The sequence below is a fragment of the Triticum dicoccoides genome, chromosome 3B (assembly GCF_002162155.2).
Source record: "Triticum dicoccoides isolate Atlit2015 ecotype Zavitan chromosome 3B, WEW_v2.0, whole genome shotgun sequence".
Lineage (NCBI taxonomy): Eukaryota > Viridiplantae > Streptophyta > Magnoliopsida > Poales > Poaceae > Triticum > Triticum dicoccoides.
In genome coordinates this window covers 781,021,465-781,026,194 of record NC_041385.1, presented here as the reverse complement: position 1 = coordinate 781,026,194, position 4,730 = coordinate 781,021,465, and positions in this window count along the sequence as shown.

Below are 4,730 nucleotides of genomic sequence, written 5' to 3'. Positions count from 1 at the left end.
CTACCCCGCCGCCTCGACGCTGCCTCGACGCCCCGACGCCGCCTCGACGCCCCGACGCCGCCTCGACGCCTCGACGCCTCGACGCCTCGACGCCCCTATGCAGGTAGCTTTACCTGAAAAAATGGTGAATTTAATTTCCCTAAATCAGCCGGCCTCACTTCAGGCATCGACGCCCCTAGGCAAACTTCGCCCGTCTGCGGCCTCTGCTCCTAGGTACTGCCTGAATTTTATTACCTGCCTGTAACAGCATGACCTGAATTCTTCTTTGGGACTGGTACTGCAAGTGTTTGGTTAAATGTTCAGCTGATGGCTTGTGATTGTTCATGTCTTGTTTCCTGATCTTCAGGCTTTGCCATTCGTCTTGCTGCTTGCCGCTTGTAATTTGTGATGTTTGAACGAGCAAACGGATGCAAGAATTGCTGTCATCACTAGTGGAAAAAATTACATGATTTAGCTGTGAGAGGGTTTGTCTGTCACCTGAATTTGGTTGCCTGAATTTTACCTACCTACCTACAAGAACATGATAGTCTATGTACTGGTGTGGTGGTGACTGATTATGCTGCAAGTGTTTGGTTAAATGTTATGCGATTCGCTGTCAATCAGTTCCAGAATTATGAGTGTTTCTGGCCTCTTTAAATAGAGGGCCAGATATAATTAAGCACCCTGTCACTTACAACTAATAGAGGGCCTCTTTAAATAAGAAACCTCTACAGGTCGATTGGCCCAACTGTTTTACAGATAATCTTGCTTTGGCGATGGCTGCGGGCAACCAGGGATGTGACTTGCAGATTTCTTTGTCATCTCAGAAGGCTCTCTCTTTTTAAGTCCACATTCTGTTGGTGGCTCGGTTAACTCCTAGGGTTTTAGCAGTTATGTATAAAAAACATAGAAAAGCCCGGCGGAATTAACTTTGGATTTTCTGCATTTAACTAAAAAAACCCATAAAGAGTATAGTTCATTATTGAATAAAATGAAATGGCAGTTTATTTAGAAATTTGGAGCAGTTGTTCTATGGTTTTTTTAGCACAAAAAGTCTGATTATATAAGCAAAAACAATTGTTAGCTTTTAGATGTTGTGGTGGTTCACTTGGGGGTATGTGTAGCAGTTAGCAAAAACAGAGGACTAAAGTGCTCTGTTTTGGCAAACTAGTGCATGCATACCTTTTTTCTTCTTCATTTTTTTTTCACTGACGACGAATGCTGGCAACTCGACAGCAGCTAGCTAGCAGGTGTTCCTTTACAAGCGTAGTAGAGCATAGTATGGATTCTAATGTTCAACTCTGACTAAACAGGTTCTGCAAACGGTCTTTTACTGCACTTGACTGAAGAAGTAGGTGTCTGCTATATCCTGCACTTGAGGTGAGTTTTGTTCTTAGGTTTACATTGCAATGGGCACTCTTCTTGTAAACACAAATTCAGATTTATATACTATATGCTGGCATGACTATTTTTATTAGGCAGGACAGTGCAGTAGTTGATGTATCTTGGGTTGATTATAAAGTTGCTTGGGTTTAATATTACCCAGCATGATGATGTATCAATGTAGTGTTAGCATATGATCCAAGTGCTAGTACTGCTAGTAAATAGCTAATACAGTTAATGAAGAAAAAAAACTGCTAGTACAGTTAATGAAGAAGAAGAAAAACTGCTACTACTGCTAGTAAATAGCATCAGACTGAATGTCTTTTATATATGGCCAATACAGTCTGATGGACAATACAGTTATTGAAGAAGAAGAAAAACTGCTAGTACTGCTAGTAAATAGCATCAGACTGAATGTCTTTTATATATGGTACTGCTAGTAAATAGCTTCTTCTATATACTAATTTGCATCAAAGTGTAGAACAAAGCATCAGACTGAATAACTAACAGCGGGTAATTAACCTAACTATTCATTTTTCCTTAGGTTAATATTAAAATGTCCAGTGTATATATATTTGAAATGTTAATAGCACAGAGAGCACCACAAGTTAAACACCTCAATCTGTTAGTATTTGTCTGCATTTTCTCACATTCTTCTTGTATCTGATCCAGTATTGCTTGTAGTGGTTTGTCCAAAATGTTGAATGATACTGCTTGGAGATGCATATATTGTTTCACCTCTTCACATGCCAATGTATTTTCCATGTTGTGATGGAGGCCTTTTTTGCCTTGTCCACCCGAGAGGCCCTTGAGTTTGCTGGAATGTCGATTAACTTCCGTTCCAGCAAATTCGGGTACTCCATATGTCCTATTTTCAGCAAAGGTCATGCTGAAATTTTCCGTGAATTTTAGCATGACTTTGCTAAAAAATAGGACATATGGGGTACTTGTGACTAATGTATGGGCCGGGGTACTTGTGACTAATGATGAAAGCTTAGGCTTTTAGGGTGCCTCGGCGTCGAAAAACCCTCAATGATAAAAACTTATCTTTTAGGATGCCTCGGTGTCGACAAACCCTAAATGATGAGACCATGATCTTGTTCCTTGACAATAACCAACTTTTTGACCAAACTTTGTTCCTATTTAGAGAGAAACATGGCCAACAACGATGAGGCCGAGGGTTCGGGCGGCAAGGCATTCTGGGAGCTGTCCCAGGAGATGGAGGAACAACCTCACTTGTATGAGGACGCCGCCTTCCCCATCGATCCTGAGACCACTGATGGTACCGCCGAGGATGACCCCACTGATGCCACCAATGATGGTGCCGCCGAGGATGCCACCACTGATGATGGCAGCCAACCGAAGAGGCAACGGAAGGACTGGCGCCCGACCGTGCTCCGCACCCTCAAGGAGGAAGTTACTGAAGTGGACTCCGACGGGAATCCAACGGCGCCCGAACAAATAGTCAAGGGGTACTCGCTTCATCTCGGGTGCATTCTCCGGAGCACCATCTCGATCAACACCGAGAACCTGAGGCATCCTGACCGAGGGAATTTGCGCAACCTCCTCTTCACGAAGCTGCACGAACGATACAAGTTCCCCGCTGAATTTGAAAACCCAAGCCTCAAAGGGAATAAAGTGAACAATGCTGCCCTCACGAAGATGAGCAAGGCCCTGTCTACTTGGAAAAGCAATGTGAAGAGAATGATCGAGAAAGGTTAGAGTTATGAGAAGATCAAGGAGAAAAATCCTTCGATCACCGAAGATGACTACAACGACTTTAAGATCAATTGCTCGAGCACCGCAAACTCCCAATCAAGTCAGTGGGGGAAAGAAATGCGGGAGCTGAACTTAGGGGAACACACACTCGGTCCCGGCGGTTACAGAGTGGCGGAGCCTATATGGGACAAGGAGGAGGCGGACCGTGCCGAGCAAGGCCTACCGCCCCTCTTCGATAAATACGGTGACAAGCAGACCAGGAACTTTGTCAGGGCCCGGTACAAGAAGGAACCGAAAACAAAGGAGCTTACCACGGATCCGAAGACCAGGGCACTTGAGCTTGTTCTGGTAAGGAATACACCCCCACGTAATTAGCTCCATATGGTTGCATTCTAATTAATGAAGCCAAATTTCTAAATGGTTCACATTCCTTCCGCAGGAGACTGAAAGCAGTAGCGTGGGGTCGACTAAGAGCAACCCTTGGGACACCACTCTAAATAGGGCGTTGAATGTAATGAAGAACAAGGATAAGCTCAGCAAGCCGACGTCAGCTGGTCGTGTGGCCGACAAAGGCTTGTCGACAAAATGGTCGTCATACTATAACAATGGTGGGTGAAAGGAGAAAAAGACCAGCTCGGAAAGCCAGGCGCGCGAGGTTCAAGAACTCAAGGCACAGGTGGCGCGGATTCCGAAGATAGTCCAAGAGCAAGTGCAACAACAACTCGGAGCGACGATCACCGCCATTGTGCCTACCTTGATCGAGGGGTTGAGTGCGTGGTTTGCGGGCGGCCAACAGGGGCCGCCCCCGATTCCTAGCTTCACGGCCAGCAACTCGCAGAATGCGATGGCCGGGCCATTGGTGTCTCCGGGTGAGGCGGCATTGGTGTCTCCAACGCCGGCACGGGAGCTTAATGCACCGGGTGTACGCCGGCCAGCACCTCTACAGCAAGCGGCCCCTCCGTCAACTGCACGCCCGCCGTTGGCGGTGCCTCGACATTAGCCGAGCTCAACGCCATCATCACGGTAACTAATTAAGCCTCTCCCGGCCGAGGACTTCATCTCCTTGCCTTTGACTGGGCATCCCTGACGCCCTACATGTTTTCGCAGGGCGCCACCGACGTTCCGTGCACTCTCCTGCACTTCGTGAACAACGAATTGGTCGATGTCGCCGAGGGCAAAATCGTTCAACCGGGCAACCCCTTGTTCCACGGGACCCAGATGCCACCCAACTTGTTTAGGGTTTAACTGGTTCGGGTGCTGCCAGGCTGCGACGAGTTGTTACCTCCGATTCGACCCGTCAGGGCCGACGATGATGACGTGATGACCCTCAGCGCCTGCCTGAGCTGGCCCCTGCATTGGCCGAAGAGCCAGATTCGTTTGGGAGCGGGGGACACCACCCCAAAGACAACACCGCCAGTCGTGCCGGCGCCAAGTCAGCCCCATGGCAAGACCGCCGCAACGGTGCCGGACATCCCTATGCCACTGGATCCAAACATGCATATGGCACAGGATCAGAACGACGACGACGACGATACATTTGGCAACGTCGATCAGTACTTTGCCGATCATGGGTATGATGGCGACTTCATGGGGCCTCCTTCTCAAGAACCCAACCCAACAAAAGACGTGCGCGATCTAGCTGGTACCAC